Genomic DNA, 25020 nt, shown 5'->3' on the forward strand with positions numbered 1-25020 from the left:
TAATGAAAACAAATTGGCAAATGATAGATGGGATTCACAGAAACAATGGGAGACTGTTGCTCAGTATGATAGGTAATGCCCTCCACATCTCAGATTAAATATTAAAACATGGCATAGCACTACCTTATGAAATCTTCCAGTAATAAATCAGTTGCACCTGGTAGCACCCTATGTAAATGTGAAACCTCCTAAAGACAGTCTCTTGACATTCAATTTACATAGCTGCATAAACATAAAGTATATTCTATTCTGAAACCAAATGTTCCAACAAACAAACTGTGCATTTTTCTACTGAAGCAAACTTGCACAAGACCACACACACACATAAAAATATAAACRTCTAGCTTCAGTTGACATAGTTATTTTCTCTTTTTTCATTATTGCCGTGTAATTAAAATATCACATAAAGGAAAAAGCCTCATAAAGAAATGGGAAAGTGCATGGGAAAGCATGGAAAGTGTAAAGGAAAGAGAACAACATCATGCTTGCAGYTGATAATCAATTCCATAGTATTTCCATTGTTCCCGACATTTTGTTTAAGAGGCAATAAGTTTTAGAGTAGTAAGAAAATTTCCCCGTACACACTATGAACTCACTTTATTTTTTTTTTAATAAGCTTGCAAAACTTCCCAACTAGTGCACTTCTCAGGAAAACATGCCCATGCTCATTTCAGAACAAATCTAATGTAAACATTTTACTTCAGTCTGTGAAAATCTAAAACAGAGCAAACAACTTCTTCAGACAACAAACTCATCTGAAATTTAGCTACCAATGTATCCTTTTCTCTAACACACCAAATATGTGGCTAAGGTTATATAGCTATTTCAAATACAATGCATATTAGAGATTTAAAAATTTTGAATATATTTTAAAATCTGTATTTCTAGTATATTAACTGAAATCTTAAAAGAATGTACCATAAGAAAATGTTCTTCAGCCACAATAAAGCYTACTTATGAAATAAATAAAATTTGCAAAGTTTTTTTTCCTGCTATTAGGTAGAATCATGGCAACTTTTGAAAAGAGTTAGAAATTACTGCACCTGGATGTCCAGAACTAAGGCTGCAGTCAGATGCACAGTGGAATTTAGGAAAAAAATGTTAAACACTGTCTCATTGCCTCATACAACTGGCAAGAAAAACTAAGAAGTGSCAAACTAAAGCAGATATTCAGGTCTGTGACACTGCTCTATGCMATTTCTTCCTCAGGACCTTTCCCACTCTTGTTAAGATGACCATTGTTTTTTACACGCAGTTTTTTAAAGTACTGCGAGTGTATTTGGMGAAACTGATGCAGGTTCCTTCCTCCACGAACTGAACATATCACCATAGCAGCAGGATGGCAAAGCTGCTCCCATGAACAGCAAGCCAGAGTCTGGGCTCATTTTCTAGTCCCTAAGAGCAGGGGATGTGACCCAGCAGGGCTCACAACAATAGGGCTCCTCTTCCCAAATCAAGGTAACTGCAGCTATTCCACACACTGTGGCTAGTTCTGAGTTACTCTGGATAAATTTGTACCACAAGCATCATGACTGCCACACGATGTGAAGACTGCATTCCATTGCTCCAGGGAATAACTTCCATCTTTTTGTTACACTGCCATGAAAGCTGCACAACAACTACAGAGAACAGTGGGATCACTGGATCAGCAGGGAYCACATCAGCCTTTGAGGCTGGGCCAGCACACACAGAGACAGCAGGAGATGCTTCACTGAAAAATGCCCACAGTACTTCTATCATWCATACTGTACATCATAAGGCACCTCTAGAAACTTCTTAACTGCTTAAAGCTTGAAGAGCAAATCCATATAAAATCTACAGGGTACCAACAATAATATGGTATCAACGAGCAGGGAAAAGTAGCTGCAACAGTTGCTTTWAGCTCAATACTGGGAAATTTTGTGGTAGCAATTTCCAGGTGCTCAAGTTCAAGGAATACGGAAAGGTGAGGTCAAAATAATTTGGAATGGATCCTCCTAATCCAGCATTCATTTCCATTCCACATAATTTTGGGGAGCATATTCAAAGTTTCTCCACTTCTGTGTTGTAATGGAAAATTGCATGAAGTTTAWGTCTGTGTTTTTTTCAGTTCTGCACATAAATAGCTTGTCATCTCTGCAGTTTGAGTGAAGGCTGCTCCCTGTAAGCAGCATGAAGTTAGTACCACTAGTAAGACCACTGCTATTCTACCAGCACTAAAATAGAGACAGAACCACACAAACCTATTTTACTGCTCCTATTTTCATAGCTCCTTTTTACTGTGCAGTTATCTTTGACAACTCCAGTGGATTAACTGTTTCAGTTTTTCTTAAGGAGCAGCTTAACAGTATGGTTACAAATAGCATAGGGAACTTTTTTAATCGACATAGAAAAACTCCCTGTGACTAAAGTAGTTTTTCTTTGAACTAAGGATAGCACAAAATAGTAAATGAAGCAAAAATTCTAAGTTTTGATTTTTTCTAATTCTACATTTTTAGCCACAGTTCTGAGGGGTCAAGTAAAAACCATTTWAAAAAAAATTACAGATAATAAGGAGGATTTTAAATGGTTTTACAGTTCATGTTGAACTTCTGCTTAGTGGTAAGTTTTTCACTGCTTTTAAATCTATATATTACRTTATAAATGAATATTTGGAAATTGCTTACATCAAAATTGATATTAGAAAATAAAGAATAAAAAACTGCTAGTTGCATCAAACAAATCTTTTGAGCCTATCTTTTGACAATGGCAATAGGTCTTTACTTTCACACACTTTGCCATAATGCTGACAGTTTTCAAATAAGCTTTTCCTAATTGAAACAGATTGTACCAGACCACATCCCTGCTCTGTTACACCATCCATGCACGCCTCTGTGCATGTGTATGTACAAGCAATAGCAGGCATCATGAAAGAATCCAAAATCAAAGAGCTCACACCACTGACAGACTAGAAGGAACCTGCTGGGCTGCTCTTCGGACTCCTGCAGGTGGGCCTGGGCAGACTGTTTGATGCTGTCTCCTTGCACATCCCTTTGGCATCTGGGATCTCTCCCAGCTTATCAGACCCATCCCTCTGTTTCCTTCAGTAAATGCTTCAGAATTCAAGCTGTCAGTCTCCAACCCTTAACTACAGAATACAGGGTCGGATGGGATGTCTAAAACTTACACAGTCCATCTGTCCATATACATAGTTAATTTGTACAAATATGAATTTAACAGATTTTTTTTTAACCTGTCCCCAAAAATCTACAGTTGAAAGAGATCCTGTAGTCTTTTCAGGCAACCCCATGCCATATCTAAGCACCTGACCAGTGCCTAACTTAAGTCACTGATGCTGCAACAATTCTTTTCMTTCCCATACTCATGGAAAACACCAAACAAGCATTTCATTCTTTCTTTTACATATTTAAAGGCTGCTACAGATGGTAAGGGGCCCAGGGCCAGACCACCTACTAGCTTGACTGTGCTGAAGTGCAAGTCCAGAAATTCTGTTACATGAGAGAAAGATTTGTTCAGAGCTTATGGAAGATTGGGAAAGAAACTCCTGCAGGAACAAGGACTATMAAAAATACTATGAGTAAAATATGTTTCTTTCACCTGACTCAACTAATTTAAACAATACCTAAGTTGATTTCACAAAAATGGGGCATTTACTAAAATAAAGCATGGGGATGTTTTCATGCTGTTATACCTCTAGAGCAAGAGTGAGAAGCAGAGCAAAAGCTGCTCAATGGGTATGCAGTACAAGTACTATTCAGACTGGTTTAATCTGGAAAGGACATTAACTGCTTGTTTATTACTAAGAAAAAGGATAACACATGTTAAGGTTGCACCAGAGCCTATGATACCCATGCAGARTTGAGAATGAGAGCAAGAAAAAGGCCTCCATCTTTACTGCATTCCCATTGCTCAAAAGCTGTTAAGAAACACTTCACTGGCTCCTAAACATTTCTTCACAAGCAACAGGTATTTCTGTGAGACACTAATTTTAATAACAAATTTATTTTTCCTCCAATGCAGTACAAAAATATCCTTCTCTCCCAAATCAGGAGCCATGAAATTGAAATGCTGCATCTCTTGAGAAAACTGAGCACGTAACCACAGAACATGTCATGGCTTTGAACTTGTGCTTCATTTTTTTATACCTATTTAAAGCCTAAAGAAGGCAATACTCATGCACCACACTGACAGAGTTTATATCTGCTTGTCAGAACCACTGACAGGCTTTCAGATCTTTGGTCATTTCATCAGTCTGCTCTTTCCTGCAACACATGTGAACACAAATGTGACAATAAAAACACTCGTCTGCAACACCTGCAACTGTTCAACAGCTCTTAAAGATCTGTTTATCAGCCAGGTTCTGTGGTATCCTAAAAAAACCATGTGCCAAAGATAACAAGCAACTGGACTTCAAGAATTATCAAACATTCCTGGATTACCCTTGGTTCTTAAAATCATCATGKGTTTTATCAGAGAAAAACATTGCTATAAATACTATTTCCCATTAATCTGGAATCCACATACAYTAATAATCTTCATTGCAGCCTTGAATCTCCCAGCCACTATGATTAATGCCAATCAACACTTAAAATCCTCTTTAAAATAATAGGAAGGAAYAGATTCAAGAGTGCTAAGGTAAGTTAAGTATTTTAAAATTGGCTGGGCCTAGTTAGCTTTATCCCTGGATATTTAAGGTAGCAAATGAAACTAGCAAAGAACCCTTAGGACTCACCTCTGAAAACACATACCTGAGTGAAATATCAGAAGACTGGAAAATGCAAAAGTGTTACCCATATTCAAGAAAAATGGTGAGCAGACAGTAGAAGYTGGCAAAAAATAAACTAGTTATTTTAGCTTCATTCTCTAGAATATATGTAGATATTTAGATGGAAAGATGCTTTGCCATGAAAAAGTCAGATTGCTCAATTTTGATTTCTATCTTTCCTAGTCACAAGCCCTATTATCCTGCTGGAGAAGCTGAAAATAATATCTACTCTCACCTTTAATAAAAACTTCCTTACAAACCCCAGCAACTATGTCCAGATTATTACAAGAGAGGTGTAAAGCTGGTTGAAATATCAAGCTCATTGAAAAAATGGGGGAACATTTTACAAAAGATTCAGAGGATTCTTCTGCTTATCTGTTTTTGTTCATGTCTCCATTAACAATCTGAATTATGGAAAAGAAATGAAAAGTGCTTATTAAGTTTTCAATCAAAACCAAAGCAGTACAAATTGAAAGCATGCTGGAAGGCTAGATTAAATTTTCAAAAATCTTGGCTCTCTAGTGAGTATGTCAACAAAAATAGGTTAAATTTCCATAAAGGAAAAGAGCCACAAGCAGGTARGATTAATCAGTTGCACATATACAGGAACTGGAAAACCACTAAGGAAAAGAATAACCAACATTATTAACAGGCTGAAACAGATGCTTTAGGAAGAAAGACAGACAGAAAAAGGGTAGAAGTCCATAGTTTGGAGAGGAGAAGAAATRTGACCAAGGGGTACAGTATCTATACATGAGCATTGGGTATAGTGAAGGCAAAATTATTTACTAAGTACCACAATACCAGAAATAGTGGATGCTTACAGAAACTTCCAGGAGATAAGTTTCAAAAAGATAAAGTACTCTTTTATGAAGATGATATTAAGCATCTGGAATCTGTTGCCACGGGAGGCCATGAAAGCAAACAGCAGCAGGAGGTTTAAAAAGAGATTAGACAAAGCCTTCAAAAATATGTCCATAGCAGATGCTAGAGAAAACAGGCTGGGATGTGCCCTCTACTAGGGATGATGGGAAACATGCCTTTGCCCACTGGTAGGCACACAGTACAGGACTAGATAAGCCATGAGTCCGAGCTGCAGGATGAATTTTCTACATTCTTAAATAGTTTCATTTTTTCTGCAGAAGGAACCAAGAGTTATATCAGAGAACGACCTGATCATGTCACATCATGTCACTTTGTTTTGACTTAGACTCCTACATCCTGCTATAATGTCTGAACTGCATACAAGGCAAAAATAATCCTCAGCCTCTATTTCAAGTTGGCATATTTTGTTCACCTTTCAAGACTGCCTGCAGACAATTTAAAGCAAAATCAACAATAAATATTTAGTCCTATACTTACCCACTGAAACAAGAGAATTACCAATTAATTCTGCAAACAACACATTCTTTAATGTTTTTGCAAAGCAAACAAGAAGACACACTGTCCAGCAGCCCCTGTCTGCCCAGTTTCTTTTGRATCTGTATTTGTAAGAAAGATTTATATAAATATAATTATCTCAGACATTTTACAAGATCCATGTGTAAGTAGCCCTGGCTGAGAAAGACACACAAAAAAAGACACAAATAAATGCCTCAACCACAAGACAGATACTCCAAAGGTTTGCTTCCCACCACACCCATGCAGCCTCATGGAGACACTGGGTCCTGAGCACTCTCCCAGCAAAGCAGCTGCTTTGGCTTCACTGCTCACCTTTGAGCCCACAGGTCAGGACAGAGCACAGACAGGCACAGGGCTATAAATAGAAAACCAATAAACTACTATGGAACAAATCCAAGGCTTTACTTATCTGGACCTCCTCCTCACAGGGTGCCACACTGCAGAAAGATATTAACATTCAGAACATGAAGTCTGTAAGAAAAAAGAGTTTCCAGCACATAACCAACCAACTAACCTCTGATGCAATTTGTTGACCAAAATTGGCATCAGAGCAGGGATGAAAGGCCTGAATACATTTAAGTGTTCATGTGCTGTTTTCCCGAAATTGGGCCCTGACTTCTCATCATGATAAATCGACTCAGTCTTCACCATAATGTAAGACAGTGTCATAACTTGGCAACATCAAAAAAAGGCCATTGTCTACCCTAAAAATARCACTCCACTCAAATCTAGTGTCTCCTGCAAAGAGAAAAAGAAAGAAAAATTATATTGAACAATCTGAACCTGGCCTGARCATCCAATTCAGAAGACTGTTAATACTTCATTAGTAGGAAAAAGCACTCCAAATAGGATTKCTATATTCCAATATCTCTTTCTGCRTCTTTGAACCTGGACCCTCTAAGTAAGGACTCTTACCTCAAGCAAGGATCACAGCCATTACTTCACCAGGACAAAACCAAACAAAAAACCACCTAAAATTGTGTGCTACTAACAGATATGCATCTAGTGTAGTTAATTTTATATATTACMATCTGTTGTGTACAGATAAGAGACCTTCTATACACTTTAGTTCACAAATATAATGAAAAACTGAACTCTTCAGAAATCAGGTGAAACCCAGCAAGTAATTACTGTGCAAACAAACATTTGGTCTATTATTTCCCATCAAGAACTGSATCCCATAAGGCAGCATTTTGAAAAAGAATGAAATTATTAAATACACCAAGATACAAACCATTAATATCTTGCAGAAAAGTCCATTTAAAATCAATTATAAYCATCAGAGGACAGCTGTCTGGGAGGGTTAGAGCAGATAATAAAAAGACTGAGCTATAGTCTAGGAGTCCAATTTCTAGTAGAAAAAGCTCTTTCAAATTTTAGACCCTTTATGTAACCGTCTGGAGTCCCCAGCATAGGAGACCCAGCAGTTAAAAAGCCCTRCTCTGATTTGTAGGCATACTAATCTTGACACCTAGTTTAATTTTGATGTTGACAGTCTTTTTGAAAAACTTGACTGAAATATCAGAATCTCTAAAAATCAGAATATTCCATGGACACAAAACAAGAAGTTACCGTAACCTGCCATATTGCATCTGTCTCTAGCCAGCAATTCTCTTGCTTTAAAAATCAACAGGGGAAAAAATTGTCTGCAGTACTACTCTCTTTTCCACACTTTGCTTGCATTCATCAAAGTCACATTTTTCTACTAACCCTGACTCAAGAATTTCTGAAATCTCTTCTGGAAGAAACTGTTTATTGTACATGTTCAACTTTTAATCTAAAGATTAATTGCATTTCTACTAAAATGAAATGGAACATTTAACTTTAAAACGAAGGGGAAAACTGTATTATTTTTTTCTTAGTTGCTGGATAAACATGCTCAAAATGTTTTCTCTTAGATATTTCAGACTAATTTTAAACATCTCACCAGGAAAGGGAGGACTCCCACATTTGACGTACTTGAAGTGATTCTTTCATTTCAGATTTTATTTTTATTTGGTCACTTTTGAATACAAAAATGAGCTGGAACACAGAAGTGTCCATTGCCTACAGKGACTCCAGAGTAATTTCATCCTAATTCCTCTGGATAAGTCTAATACAGGTTGTTCTGGCAGCATAATTCTGCACCAAACTAGGCAGGACTGCAATAACCAAGACAGCTTTAGCTTTACAGGCAAGGCTCCTAAAGGAGCAATATAYAAAAGCTATAAATGTCCTAAATTTTAACAGTAACCCTGCCATGCTTTTAAGGCACTTTGCAGCCTAAAGACAAACTATTTAGATGATAACATCCAGATATTCAGTACATTTTAACAGGCTGAATACAGGATAGGAAGCATTTGGGAACAGAGGACAGGACAGGGTGTGCTCTGGCACAAAACTACAATATTTAGCATTGCAACATCAAAGAGTTTCAGACTCCCTGACAAAGGAGATTAGCAAAATACTGGGCAGCTATTTTGTGTGCACACGATAAATAAATTTTTATGTGCTAAGGACCTTTTAAAAGAAAATACAGTAAACCTAACAACATCAGTGAAAGCCTCTCTCCATATGACTGAGGAAACCAAAAAGCACCAAAACATCTTTGAGGGTCTTATCTGTATGTATGCCTCATTTCCTGAAATCAGTGAGCATTTGGAATGTACATTCTGGTTCCAGGACATTTACTAATTTTTGTGTGTCTCTGTGTGTGTCTGTGTGATATATATATATATATATATATATATATATATATATATATATATATATATACACACACACACACATACATATATATATATATATTTTCTTAAATATGTATATTTATACACACCAACAGGCATGTAGTAATGACCATTAACATCCAACAAAATCTGTTTCTAAGCCACAAGGACAAATCAGCAGTAGGCAGTGTGAAGTAGTAGTGYGAAGGTAGACCAGACTCTAAACAGATGAATACACTGATTTAYACTAATTTACATTACAATTGCATTACAATACTCTAATTTACAAATGGCAATGCTATGTTTAACAGTATTGTTATGTTTGACAGTAACTATAATTTATTTTAGGACGTTAGTAACTATAGAAAAAAGTTCCAGTAATGCACTTGGTTAATTAATCTAAAATTTGCTGACCTTACAGCTTCAACTACAAAAGTCACTCTCTTTCAAGGAAGTGTTTTATATCACAGTGCTGCTAACAAAGSTTTAAGAGAAACTAAGTAATTTTAAAGTAATGAAGAAAATTTATTCAGTGTTTGCATACGTCATTTTTGGYACATTACATGACCATAGGAACAGTCAGCTCAGACTTCATGCACACAGCTTTTGTTTTGCTAAGTTACTTTCCAAATGAGACAAGAGCAAAAAAAACCCCAAAAAATACTAAATATAAAAAATTGTGACTCTATAAGGGAGGCTGTTAGACACAAATTTGAGCTCAAGTGCAGCTCTACAAATTCATCACTCAACCACAGCATGTCTTGTTTTCCAAAATAACAAGGTAAAATACAAGATGCTAAAGTTTTTCAATGAGATTATAGCATTTAATTCGGTGATTGGAATAGCCTAAGAATGTATCTACCATCAATTAGAACATCATCACATTAAGTTCCAATAAAGCAATAATTCTACAGTCAAAGGCAGGTGCTGTAACTGAACCTGGAGGTATTAACTAATTTTTTTAGATAAATCACAAATTGCCAGTTTCTCTTTCATAAAGTGTACAAAGCAAATAGAGACTTCTTCAAATTAATTTTTTTTCAAAGTTTGCTTTYGCTCAGTCTGACAAGATACACTGAAAGAAAAAGTTTTATTAACTCTATTATAAATTAACACAAGTTCAGGAAAAGGAATTGTCTCATATGGGAAGCATTTAATTTTAGCTCATTCTGAATTTTTAACTACACTGCAAGTACATTTGAACTAATAGATTTGCATTTGGCCAAGAAGTTAATTCCATTGTCATAGAGAGCACAACCAATATGACATTCACAATAGGAATTATATTCTCATGTAAAGAGAGATAAAGGAAAACAGAGGCTTATGATCTGCAGCTAATCAGAGATATAAAGGTAAACTAGTTAATTATAGTGATTAAGTGTATCTGATCTATGCTTTCTTTCCTATGACAGACTTAGGAGGTAATTTAGGTACCATGGTTTTTATCCTACAGAATTCTGTATTTGAATTAAATGACACTGTTCATACTTCTGTATTTTAAGTAACTCTACTTGAYTGAGAATTCCTTTATGGGCTGAAAAATATGTAATGCTATGAGTAAAGGTCGGACTGCCATATTGACTTGAGCTTCCCTGAATCACAACAAAAGAACAAATACTTGAATATTTACAAAGAAAATAAATTTATAAGCACAAGAAATATATAAGAAACAAACAAACAAAAAAGAGCACCAAGAGCAACCAAGACAAGAAACAAAACAGCAGCAGGCTTTTAAGACCTCTACCTTCTACTTCCCTCTGCCATAATCTCTTTYTGAGATCTGTACCAGAGTTCTCAGAGTTCCTTACTGTTGCAGAATTATTTTTTCTACTCCGAGTGCAGTTGACACACACCATTATGTGTGGAGGAGATAAAGGGAAGAGAATCAAGTTAACTGTGCAAGGTAAATTGTTTCCCTGATGTTCTCTTTTTTCACTGTTCCAACTGTATTCACCCATTTCCCCTTCCCTGCTTCACTAAACAGCAAAGGACAATTCATCCTTGTCAGAGGCTCACTCCAACAAGCCCCCACGCTATTCTGCCATCTTACACGTTTCTGCCTTCATATGGTGCACACAAAAGGTGCACAACAAGGACACCAAGTTTCAAAACCAGCAGAAGATAAGGGATATCTTGAGGAGAGAACAAAAAAATCAGCACCAGCGGGATCTACTTTTGAAGAGTCAAAGAGTTAATTTTTCTAGACAGAGATGGAACCGGGTTCCTGCAGCAGCAGAGTGAAAACTACCGTACTCTGATTAACTTTTCACCTCTCACTGGCATCACCAGACACCTCATCTACCAGCAGCAATGCTCCCTTGCTGTTTGCCCTTCTGGTGCTGCCTTACCTCCCTATTAATAGGGTCAGACTCCYTCTGGTATGTTGAGATATGAAGGTGTCCTGATACACAGCACTTGGTCAGGTTTTATTTCACAGCCTCATTTTTCTCCTTTGTATCTTTGCGGAAAAGGCTTTGTCCTACTCTTTTTTTTTTTGTCTAATATATTGCTACAGTATTCTATTGAATTGGGCTCATTGCTTGTTGTTCTACTATCTAGTCAAAATATTTATTTTTATTTTCTTACTCTGTTTACAGGATAAATAAAATCATTTTCAAAAACAATAATCTCCACAAGAAGATACATAAGGACAATCTACCAACATCRTAACTGACCGGGCAGACATAAAAAAATGTTAACTTAGCTTCCTGTATTTTCTATTTGTCCTTCAATGGTTTTTGCACTGAAGTAACTGAAAAACCATATAAAACAGAGCTCAGTTATGTAAAACATTTCACTTTATTAGGTGGCAGAGRAAGTCTTCCTCTTGACCCACCATCAAATATCACAACACCTGACTTGAAAATGTCATGAAGAACTCCTTTATATTACATAATGTTTAAGTTAGCCAACAAATTTAGAAAAACTAAAAAAAACTATGAATGCACATGAATATACTTATTACATGCACAGCCTTGACCACAAAAGTCTCATTTTAATAKGAAAACAAACTTAGATATTAAATATGATATCCAACATGTATTACTGGTTAAAAATAAACAAATTAAAATATCCATACAGGGACTTTGTTGTTTCCATGAAAACCATCAAGTGTTCTGGCCTAGCTGAGTGTCTAGTTTTGTTATTGTTTTAAATTAGGCAATCACTACAGATTTTTTTAATCATTGACAATTATTAAAATTTACAGAATTTTAATAATTCTGTAAAATAAAACATTTAATGAAGGTACAGTGATATTCTGTCTTCTTATTATCAGTTCTGTAGCAGAGAGGCCCAAAAATGTAAAAAAAATGAGAGAGATGCAGAACAACCTTGCATACAAAACAGCCACACAGCAATTTGACATGGTGGTGGCACTCATCCCTCAGTGAAGTTTCAGTGTTCCTGAAAGCAGAGGAGGTGTAATGCACCCCACCAACAGAGATGATGCACCAGACAAAGTTCCAGAAAAGAGTGACTGCATGCCAGAGAGTGCCACTAAACGTTATCACCTTTCATCCTACTCTCAAGTCCAATATTTTTCTTGTGCTGGGTTTTTTCCCCCTCCCTTTCTTTTTTGACAACAAACTTCTTTGGGAATACTTTCTTAGGAGGAGAAAAACCTCAGATTATTTGGAATAAATCCTTCTTACAGCAGGCTATCAACTGGTGAAAATTGTCTTGCAATACCTTACAAGCACTTTCTTAACTGAAAAATAAAGYGCAGCTCAAGTTTTCAGTACAATATCAAGACTCCAACACAGCAAAACATCTAGAGAAAGGTAGAAAGATTTATCTGGGAAATYTCAGGTTCTTGGTCACAGTCTCATTCCCAATCTAGAAGTAGCAATTATTTATTAGAAGTTCTCATTTAAAGACACAGCTATTTTGTTAAGTTCTATAAAATTTACACAGACATCTGCATTTATTTTGCCACACTGTCAGAAATGTTCATAAAATAATGCTCCAAGGGGTCTCAAAATGGAAGTTTCCTCATTTCACAGAAAGCAGTAAAATGCTAACTTATTGCTAGCATTTTGGAAGTATTTTGAGATATGAACATCTTACACTGCCATATTAATTTGCATTTTAAGTTATCTCCTGCACATTGTACTTAGAAAAACAAASTTAGTCCTAATAATTTCTGCATGTGTTGCTTAAGGCTTAAACATATTTTATATTAATAAAAACCAATACAATGATTACTGTGTATTCTGGTAAAATAATCAATGAAATTCAAGTAAAACTGGGTACGTATTTGTTTTCTGAATGTGTGATATTTTAACAAGTATAATTTTAAGCAATGCACATGAATATTCTACTATCCCAAAATAGCAAASTCAGAGAGTATAAGCTGATAACATTTCCAGATTACTCTGTGTCACCATGTGTCCCTGTACAAGCTTGTTGAGACAACAGCGATTCCCACAGTTCTTCACATGCAGATTCCCTCTGCATAGGAAATGTAACTCTGATGGCAAAAGGACTGCTTTTCTTAGCCTCCCAGCTCTTTATAAAGAAAATTAATAAAATGTCCAGTGGTAAAGACACAATAAGTATCTGCTTCTTCCACAAAACATTCAAAATACATTTTTCTTATTTTTTTTCTGAAATAATATGAAACATTTGACAAAACAGACTTACYGAAGAAGTTATATGACAGGCTGAGCATGTGCTCCTGCTATCAGCTGATTAATACTCCATATTCATGTCTATGTAAAGATTACTTTCAATTACAGGAATTTATTCCCATGATACTTTGTTAAGAGATTTCCACAAAAACAGTTATACAGATAGTGTTGCCTCATAAACTAAAAAAAAGTTTCATTTTCTTGACTGTCATGCTTTGAATGAACTACTGGAGCCAAGCATTTGCTGGCATTTGTAGGAGATAYGCACATGCACACATATATGTCCTACAGAGCTTATTTCTGGGCCAATGCCATTGTATAGCGAAAGCACATAATAGTGGTTACCAAACTTTCTGGGTCTGAAACCTTGCCAGACATCAAGAGCCATAATAAAAATCTACCTCTACGTTTTATCAAAAAGTTGCAATTGCAATGAAAGTCAAGAAAACAGTAACATTTAATACAGTTYAGGGGGTCAGCTACAGATCACCGGCCATAGGTTTTATAAGACATCAGTGCTGTCCAGACTACATCCCAACAAATTTCACAGGGAGACCTTAATGAGCTGCGGTCAAAGTTACCTTTTCTTGCAGTGGAGAGATGTGGGGAAGATGCACAGACCTTACTAAAACCCAACTCCCTAAACACAGAGCAGAGATGCTTGAAATATGTATTCTAAATATACAGTAAAGGACAAATTTCTGTAGCAGCTTTGAGCTAAAGACGTGCCTGTGCATGCATTAGAGACAGAAATGTCCACAAACACGCCAAGATATTGTAYCACTAAAAATGAGATGAGCTTTGCAGTAAGTTCACCACAGTTGTTACTATTCAGTGAGGAGCTACTGGGGAGCRGATTGCTCTGAAAGGGTATCTTTATCCACTAAATAGCCACCGTGCTTGCTAGCACACTCCCAAGGCAGATTTGTCACAGAATGAGCCACGATCTGTGACATTTCTCGTATTCCCCATTTTTATACTGATGGCAAACTTCCCATCTGCCATCTTCCTGCCTTTCTTGGCGACCCACTTTTTTTTTTTTTTGTATTGAATTTACTACTGGCTTTGAAAAAGCCTCTGTGTATAATAACAATTTTGCCACTGTCTTTAAAAGGAGCAAGGCTTAGCTCAATCTTCAGAAAGAATATGGTTCGGTTCATATTGCACAAGCCAAAAATACACTTTGAATAAAAATGTGATAAATTTCCTTCAAATCATAAAACTGTAGCCTTTCTTTAAAAAGGGGCATTAAAATGCAGGCTACAATCACATAAAAGTCACTCATTCAAAACAACCTTTTCAGGGACAATATGCAATTAATTGTTTAAAGCCTTTGCCTTTTCTCCGTTTATACTATCTGTCTATGAAAACTTCAGGTCCCTGCAGCCCTAAAGGCATAATTAAAAATATATGGTCAAGCCAAAACTCATTCACGTTGCTGAGATCAAATTTAGATTTTGCCAAGGACATAAAACTGTGCWTATAATCTACCCCATTCATTTTGCCACATCCATATTGTACTGGCAGGTAGCACACTATAGCTCAGGCACTTCTGTTTAACACGGCTCTCTGCTAGACAAACCTCTTGATCCCATTTGAGATTACACTAAATATATTAAAGAACCACTATTAGAYATGGTGCAAAGTCATCAGCTTGATTCATACTTCGAATACAARAGCCTTGATCAAAATTTAAGTGATGTTTCAAAGCATCTGGCATTTYGCAGATTATTTACATATTACATATTATCCTATGACATGTTATCAATAATAGATGGCAGTTTCATTTTCCTTCACTGCTAAGACCTTTTAAACATATTTATAATTTTTTTGTTCCTTTCTTCTCTATATTCTTTAGAGACCTTTCCACAACATGCAAAAGTTTGAGATTTTGGTTTTTTTATGACAATTTTGCTCCTCTTGGGGAAACACTAAACGGCAAAACAACTCCCTTTGTCTTCTAGAACTGCAAGGCTCAATTTCTTTCTAAATATTAGCTTTGCACTCAGCTGCTGAGCTCTTTACTAAGAAAACATGAACAACATGAACAATAAAGTGTTACAATAATTTATTTTTTCTGTTTGTAACTGTGCTTTGCTATCATATACATACTGCTATGATAACCTTACAAAATTCACAGACTTCCTTCAAAATTTCAGAACTTCACCCTTTTTCTTCTTAGTTCCCTCATGGCTGAAATTTCTATAAGATTATTTAGTAAAGATGAAAATGTATCTTTAAATGTTTAAATACATGTCATTCTGATATATCTGCTTCTTGCATCTTAGCTCAGTTCTTACATTARAAACACCGATGGGAATACTGGAAGCTAACTAAGCTTGCTATCACAACTACATATTAATAATAAAGCGAGATAGTTTGCAAAAAGTTATTGTAAAGCTTAGCAGTTCTGCTTGAGAAGCATATAAACTATTTTGTTAAACATGAGGGGGAAAAATATTAGTTTCCATCAAAACCACAATARTTCAAACTAAAGGAAATTACCCAGCAATTTATAAATTCAATAAATATGCTCATGCTTATCCAGAGATCCCTCCAAGGACATTGCATCTATTTGCTGTATCTGCAGAAATTAGTATATTCCCTKTCTGATGTTTTGTAGCTGTGCAAATTGCTTTTTAGATGGCAAGATTGGCAATTTATCTCTTTGCTATGTAAGAATGGGCTCAGAGACTGTAAATGATTATTTGACAAAAAGCATCTCAAGTTTTTTGGCTCGATGCAAGAATTTTTCAGTACTCTGTTCTCTGTTACAAAATAGCAAATCTGAAGAATCACAAGCTGAAAGAAAGTACCCAGGCAATCTTCTTGACTGAAATGAAGATCTACACATTTGAGAGAGCAAATAAACTAACTGAAGGCTAAAAAAAAAAATAAAAGAAAGAAAGAAAAAAAAGAAAAACCAGAAATAGTTTGAAAAAATTTGCAYCCATCTACTTACTTTACCTTAGTTAAGCATAGGACAGAATACAGCATGTGGTCCAACAGTTGTTTAAAAATGAACTAATGATTTTATGGCATCCTTTTTGGAAAGCAAGACCTGTGTCCCCTCCAGCCTCYATGCTGGGCTGCCATGAAACTCATAGAGGTGCTTCAAGGAGGGTATTTTATTTAATGTATTGGCAAACTAAGCCACTCTGCTGGGGCCAGACAAGGGGAGAGAACAGCCGTGCCCCATCATTATTCAAAGAGCTGGAATGTCTATAGGGCAACACCAAAAGGTCATCAAAGTGAATTAATATTCACTAGGATGATGGCATTCCAAAGGGAGTTTAGGATAATGAGGCAGCAGAAGTTATTTAAGGCCACCTTTTGAACCATAATTTTAACTTTTTGTACAAAGTGATTAAAACTGAGATGGCAGTAATGGCCAGTGCTGCTAAGAAAAAAAAAAAAAGAAAAATCTTTATTACTTATTTCTCCAAGGTACACACACAGCCACAATAATCAAGAAAATGGCTCCCTTATGTAATATTACAGATTCCAAACTCTTCTTTTCAGCCTCTCTAACAGAACAATGCTCTATGGATTAAAATAAGGCAGGTCTACGGGATGAAGGAGAAAAGGAAGACAAAAGCTGGAGCTCACTAACTACAGTAAGACATGTAATTTAAAGAAGTACTTTTAGAAAAGTGAAAAGATGAATGCTACAAAAATATTACTGGTATGTGGTGCTGAATTTCCTTTAAAAGGATATATTGACTKGCAGGTAAATCTAGCAAAAGGCCTAAAGCCACATATTTGCATCTCCTAGGACGCCCAGGATGGGGGCTTCAGCACGATCACAGTAACTACTGTAATTGTGCTCACTCACCCTGGCCTTGATGTTGGAGCACYAAGCATAATGAAGAAAAATATTCTGTCGTGGTGTCATCTGATATTCAAAACATCTTTCATAAAGAAGCTATGCTCAAATTTCTTTGATCTGTTTTCCTCCATTTATCTGTGTCTGGTATACCTTTATAAATACAACTTTAGAAGGTACACCTTCATAAGTGCCTGGCATACCCAAGGAAAAAAACCCAATCTTTTCATATCACTATCACAGTACATTTTGCTATTTTTTTCTGCAATATTATCTTTTTGCTACCACTCACTGATTCTCTCTCAATTCCAGTAAGTTCCCCATTTGATCTATGAAAATATATCCTTGCATAGAAGAATAAAGACACATTGAGACTTTGTAGCATGCCTCAGCACCTTCACTCAAATAGACAACAAGGCTTCAGCATATTCTACAAAAATCTTCTGACTGCTGTCAGAAGTGTCAGAAATCAATAGGAAAGTCCCCTGAGAACATGGGAGAGTGCCAAAACAGGAGGAGTAGCATAATCAATGTCCATCTACCATTTTAGGTTCGCTTAATTTTCAATAAACACCTCGAAACCATGTCCCAGTCTATGACAACAGTTTTTATGGCTCTTATTATGACGCACTCCATCTATAATAATATATAAAAAACCCTGTGCAACTGCTACACCTAATTCCAAATTCCAGTCCAGTAYTGAAACATTCCATGCTACTTATAGTTCGGAAAATGCACATGGCATTTCTGACTTTATTTGCCTCAAAATAATTTTTAAACTATCACCATTTATGTGCAAGATGATAGATTTAGYATGTAACCTTATGGAAGCATCAACTTCTGGAAGTCAGAGAGGCAAGCTGAATTTACTAGAAAGRGAGCAGAACACCAAAGAAAATGTCTTCACATTTGTGTATTTTTATACATYTGTGGATCCACAACCTAAAAGTCACAAAATTCTAGGTCACTCATTTCAAAAATCACAAAACAACTGGAAGAGGTACAGAAAAAGTTTAAAAAGGACAATCAAAGTCTAGAATGTTTCTCTATAAAGAAAGATTAAATAAACTGGTAGTCTTCCGCTTGGAATAAGACACAACAAACAGAGGAATGTGACAACTATAAATTCACAAGTGGCATGGAAAARGTGACTATGAAACAGTTATTCACTGTCTCTTCCAATAAAAACATTAGCAGGCATTAAATTAATTATGTTGGCAAGCTCAAAATGAAYAAACAAAAAAGAGTACTCAAGGCATTGTTACGCTGTAGAACCCCATGCCATGAGCAATATAGGTGGKAGAAACTTACATGGATTTGAAAGTGGGTGTCTTTGGTTTTCTTCATGGAGAAAAGCCCTGCAAGCCAGCAGAGACAAAAGATGCCAACTCCAGGAGTTGGAGATTACATGCCTGGGTCTACATTGTCCCCACTTTGCYAGGATCCCATCAGAGACAGGACACAAGGCTGGCCAGATGTTTAGCCTGAACAATAGAGGTGCTCTTGATGTCCTTGGCACTCCTTTCCTGGAGAACAGTTCTAGCTAAACACTCCAGGACTGTATTTCAGGGCAAGACTGCTGTATGACATACTGCCTGCTCAATATTAATAACACAGGCACTATTACTATGCCCTAAGGCTGCAATAAATGGTAAAAAAAAAAGAAAAAAAAGTTTAGTTGAACTCTCTTGCATTTACCGTAATTTCAGTGTTCATTTGGTGTCAGTGTGACAGGCTTTTTATGAGCCTGAAGTCTCACAGTCCAAGAGACTTTAATGGAAGTATCTATTTTGAAGAACTTTCCCAAGATTACTTTCTTCTTGCACATCATTGTACAGTGAAYATTATCTTTCACTTGTCAGCTTTATCCAGTCACCATTACAAAGTAGATGTATTACTTGAATAAAAAAATTAAAACTTCGGGCTCATAAGTAAATTTTATTCATGACATAGGAAGAGAAGGAAGACAGAGAAACTCCTTTACATAAATCTGTTAAATTTAAAGACTATTTGTATTTCATTTATGACAAGTGTTGTATGGGTTCATTAAAGTTTATGACCTCAATAAAAACAATAGCAATTGCTACATATAAATAGCACCAACAYGTATTCAGCAAACTGGCTCAAATGTTAAAATATAAAGCTACAATTAACCCTGTCTGATGTAATGCAAACAACTTCCAATTACATCTATCAAAGAAGTAATGTGATCAATCTGAATCCMGCTATAGATGGATTAGTCCCAGCCTTCAGAGGAGGACTCCTTCATCTTTATTATTGTATGAGACCTTGGAATGCCCCAGTGCCACACACTGCCACATGTCCTGTTCCAAAACCCAGCTTCCAGACGGCAAATACATTAGATTCATGAAGGCAGAAGATTGATTTTCTCCTTGCTTTCTACTTTTAGAATTAAATCCATTGACAAAAGGTAGTGCTTGTCTAGAGTAAGAACAGCTCTTATATCTATGGATTCATATGATTTTATATATAAACCTGTCATATAAACACAAGCAGCAATGCAAATGAGTCTCAATAACTGCATACACAAAGGTACTGTGTACTTTGGCTAYATGGCCTGCTCTTCTTTCCCAAACAATAATGAAAAATAAATTAATGTTGGCAGTACAGCCACCTGAGAAGTTTCTATTATYTCTATTTTCCCTATAACATACATTATATTACATCAGTTTTTGCTCATTTTGAATGAATTCCAATTACAACAAAAAGTAGAGACACTTAACACTATGAAAAACAAAAGAAAAAAAGAAGTWAAAAGGATAGGTTTCAAGCTCCTTAAGTTGGGATAATTATGAAAGGCTTGCAAATGTCTCAGTGAATAGGACGAAACATACCCTCAATGGCAGTGGGCAAAGCAATTTCCATTGAATTTAATGGAACTGGCACTAAGTTCACTATGTTRATATCATTAAAGTGAACGAAAAAAGATCTGCTAGTCCCACTGGAAACTTGGCAAGGCTGTAATTGATCCAAGGTTCTACTAAACACAATTAGCAACTMATAAACCACCTAGGGAAGAGAACTGTCACCACTATCTTATGGCTCCGCAAAATGTGTCTGCTGGTGGTTGACAAACACAGAGGAGAAATAAATACAGGCAATCCATTGCAGCAGGGAAACTTCTGGCTATTTCTTAAGCCAATCTTAAYGAAGTAAACAATATTCTAGACTGTTCTGCATTTTTTTCTGTGCTCTCCTGCTCTAAATCTAGTCCCTTCCTTATTCAGGTTTGTGGGATATTTGCAGTAGGCAAACCACTCAGCAGTAAAAATATACAGTCTACATTAATTCTGTGAATAATTCAGTGTTTACCTGGCCATGATTCTAGAACTAGAGAGATAGCTATGTAAAAAATGAAACTGTTCAAACAGGAAAAAAACCCCCTAAAATTTAAAAATCAGTTGCACAAAAAAGATAGGGTTTATTAGGTCTCAAAAATGAAAATTTTTAGTGTTGCGAAGCAGAATCTGAATTCTAATTTATAACACATTCTAATATCTCTGCAACAAAATAATACTCTTTATACCTACAAATGCAGATCCTGTGTAATTATTTTCTGGATTACTGGTTTCTAAAACTTAAGACCACTTCATCGGCATCAAGACAGCAAAGCATAGTGCTCTTTGCMTTCTAAAACATTGATTCTTCAGGTAGGAAGTGTATATTCTAATTCAGTGATGAGTGAAATATTTTCCATTTACTCCTATGCACTGTCCCTGCTCATCTTCATTTACAGGAGAGCAACATATACAAGACCAATGCTGGCAGTTACAAAAATGAATTTCTCAGAGCAACATTAAAAGCAGCAATGAATTTGGAATTTAGATGCTGAAAAGGTTCATTAGTTTAGAGWGCCAGAAATTTAAGCATCTTTGTTTTACAGTCTGCAGAAGGAAAACCAGTAGAATTTCCATCTGTTTCTCAGACTGCAAGCACAGTCTGACAGAAAAAGCTATGAGAAATGATTCTGTAAGTCAAAACAGCATTGAAAGAACATGAGTACGCCAAGTGACTTGCATGACCAGAGATTAGATTCCTGTGTTTTCTTTTGTTATTTCACAGTTTTAACATACTGTCATTTTCATTTATGCTTAGCAATACTCTTGCCTTTATGAGCCAAATCACAGATTCCTTGTCAAATCAAAGTCAGCAAAACTCTCCCCCACAGTAGACAATGTCTTCCACCCCAAAAGTCCAAACCTCCTGGTTATTTTTCAAGCCAGCAAGTCCTGTAATTGGTTCATTACAGGCATGTTCATTACAGGCATTGGCATTGGCTGCAGGAAGAGGAAAGGGCTGCATGGCCTGGGGCATGGCAGCAATATGCAGTCTGGAATGGATCATTTCAGCTGCCTTGAATAGAGGTGGTCTTGAAACTTCCTGGATAAACTCTTGTATAGCTACAGAAACAACACAGAACAACAGTGATCATGAAGTATTGTAGCTATTCAAGCCAGACGCTTTATTTTGGATTATGTGAATGGTCCTTCTATATTTCCATTTTCAGCCACAATAAAGCAAAGATTTCTGAACTTTAAAGATGTTGTGAGTATGTCCCATTCTTATTGCCTTGCWATTTCTGTTGAAACATTTGTGAATTCACCCTGATCACTAAGGAACAGCAGTATGATTCTGTCAGCAATCTTCCATGATTTTCAGGCTGCTAGCTAAATGAACCAGAGGCCTGTAAACCATTTGGAAATCAAATACACAATCCCATGTTGCAAAGACCGACTCTTGGGTGATTTTTCTAGGAGCACGAGGTGATTCACAGCTATCACTCTCCATTYAATACATCTATCTCCAAAAAAGTCATCACCAAGACAAACAGAAGTAATGAACTGTACATACTCAGATCAGCAATCTTTAAGGGAAGCATGAGAGGATGCAATTTTAATACCTTAKAGTAAATTCCCGTATTTCCACTTTCCCATCTAATTTGCAAATATCATCACAGGACGTTTTGCTGGAAGCTCAGTGGAACTTATAACTCTTTAAAAATCCTTTTGCTTTGGCACCAAGCAAGGAAAAACTCTGTTCAGTTCAAAAGATCATCTGTCATCTGGGCTAACTGCAACACAGCGSGATTAAATTTGTGGTCTTGATAGTTTACAGATTACATAGAGGTTTTCCAAAGCTTGAGTTCATCCATTTGTTTTAGCTGCCTGTTTTCTGTGCTAGAAGGAAAACACAGGCCRTTTTTCCTGACAACACACATTTTGGTGGCAAAGACCTGACTGTACAAGGACCCTACCTCTTCCCTCCCTWCTCCACTCCCCCAATAAAAKTTGTAGCACACTGACAAAACAGCAYGTGGAAGTYTGGACTGCCACAGTCTAGGGAGCGCATATTCTGTGGGCAGGCAGACTATCTCATTTGCCAGAACTGTCAAACCAGCCCCTACTACAAACACTAGCTTAAGACAAAAGAAAAGAAAAATTATAACAAAATGTTTTAAAAGCTGCATGCAGAGGGCTGAAGCAAAGGCACAGTAATTAAGTGGTTTCCTGGGTAACAAAGGGCAAAATAATCAAATCTGCCTGCTTAAAATTAGATTCTTAAATCTACACTTAGACATTTAAGAGTTGCACAACTTCCAGGTGTTGTGAGTTGCAGYTGTTTTGATTAACTGCACCTCTAGCAAAGTAAGCAAGTCAATCCACAGTTTTGGGAATATAAGCCATTATGATTCTTCCTCTTTTCTGTATAAAGTACAAAAAGGGCTTGATTTGCCAACGTGTCAGCACCCMAAAATTGTCATATTGAAGCCAAAGTAACCTTTCAAAAATCTGAACAATGTAAGACTCAAAATTTAAGCATTAAGAATAAAGGTCTGCCTACCTAAACACAGGTATGAATCCAGTCCACTGTAGCAGAGTAAGTAATATGAAAGGACACCTTAAAATCCAAGTGTCTGATTTAAAGATGAAATTCATGGCACAAATCCAACAATGAAGCKTGGAAAATTTCCTTTACCATTCCCCTCATTAGGTATCTGCATTTCTTGAAAGGAGCAACAGGGAAATAACACAGGTGAARTGATTACTGCCACATATAAATCCACTGAAATATTCCCCTCTCCATGATGGGCTTCCTGTCCTGCAAGCCTCCTATGAGTGCTCCACATGCTTTATCAGTCCTTTTGCCTTCTGGCAGYCAGTATTAGCAAGCATGAGATCTCTGTAATGAACTGTGCAGCGAGGATTTGACGAATTACTTAGAAATTTTATTTACATGAAAATGAAATGCACACCCTAGCAGATGGGAAATTGTGAAAGACGGTTTGGACTGTCTAAATCATTTTTATTTCAGGAATAAATAAGCTCTTGTGCAGTTTTCTAAACCAAGGAATCAGACATCTGGAGATCTCATTGTCCTAGCTTAAAACCTTATTTTTATACTAGCTTTTCACATCTTTCTGTGTGTGGGAGGCTGTGTGCATGGGAAAGAAAATGGTATTAGCTGGCTAATCAGTGACTTCACATTACAAACAAAACCAATTACACATGGTTTTCTCTGATTTGTACAACAATACCAGCCAGATTCTGGTGCAACTTAATGAAACCATCAGTCTCCTGCTAGGTATGCATTTGTGCAGGTGGTTTACAGTATTATAAGACCAGTAATATGTGCATTTAGTTCAGGAACCAGGATTCAGAAAAAAAAACCTTTTGGGTAAAAAGGGAAATTAGATGTTTATCCCTTTTATTTATCTATGAGAGAAAATACACACTCTAAAAATGAAAAAAAAAAAAAAAAAAAAAAAAAAAAAAAAAAAAAAAAAGGGACATGTGGCAAAGAAGCATTTGAATTATGTTCCAGCTCTTTAAAGAATTGAGTCATGGGAATTCTCATCTTTCAAAATAATTTGAAATCCTCAGAATGTTATTCTCTGTGGTGTTTCCTAGAAKATTTTTTTCCACTAATTTAAGCAAGAACAAACAACACTGAATTTTAATTAGCTATCAGGTACATCAGTTTCTATTTCAAACCTCCTCCAGGAAACAACTATTTTAGAATTTAACATAGAAGAGTATTTATAACACAAAAAGTATGCTTCTCACTGCAGCCTAGTGAGTGTTGGGCCCTAAGGGTAGTAAAAAGCTTAAAGCTAGGCATGGTCTTCTGTGTGCTGCATCTCTTTTCTTAGAGTGTGCTGTCCATTCAGAAATTGCACTTTTGATTCAAAAAAATACWTATGTATTTACACTACATCGTCTGAGGAGAAAATACATGCCATTACTGAAAATAAAAGAGATTCTCCAAGTTTGTCATATTCAGCTGTGGTCTCACTTTGACTGTTAAAACCAACAGCACTTTTTTTAAGGTGCGACAGTTACATGGGTTTGGGTTTTGAAACCTCTTATATCTAAAAAAAAAAACCCTCAGCTTCATCACTTTGGTCAGGATTTCTCTTTGAAATTAATGCTGACTCAATGCAACACCTTTTCAGTTACCATAAGCTGTGAGCAGGGTGCAGGCAATTGCAACATCCTATCATAATTCTCACTTAGTAGCAAAGTTTACAGTAAAACAAACTGAACAGAGCCTATCTTTAAAACAGAACAATGGGTGACTCCCACTTTTCAGTTACAGTGACATGGACTGAATTGCCTTTTGTGTTTTAAATAATAGYAGTTATTTAATAGCTTCAATGAACTTGCCCCAAGGACAAATTGCCATGCCAATTAC

General features: G+C 36.3%; 1 protein-coding gene across 1 annotated transcript in view; it reads right to left on the reverse strand.

Moving 5' to 3' along the window:
- The window catches only part of PLD5 (phospholipase D family member 5), a 134866-nt gene that overhangs the window by 96588 nt on the left and 13258 nt on the right, over positions 1–25020 (reverse strand). The window lies entirely within an intron of this gene.

The sequence above is a fragment of the Malurus melanocephalus genome, unplaced genomic scaffold (assembly GCF_030028575.1).
Source record: "Malurus melanocephalus ecotype Western Australia unplaced genomic scaffold, MMel_1.1 scaffold_19, whole genome shotgun sequence".
In the NCBI taxonomy this organism is placed as follows: domain Eukaryota; kingdom Metazoa; phylum Chordata; class Aves; order Passeriformes; family Maluridae; genus Malurus; species Malurus melanocephalus.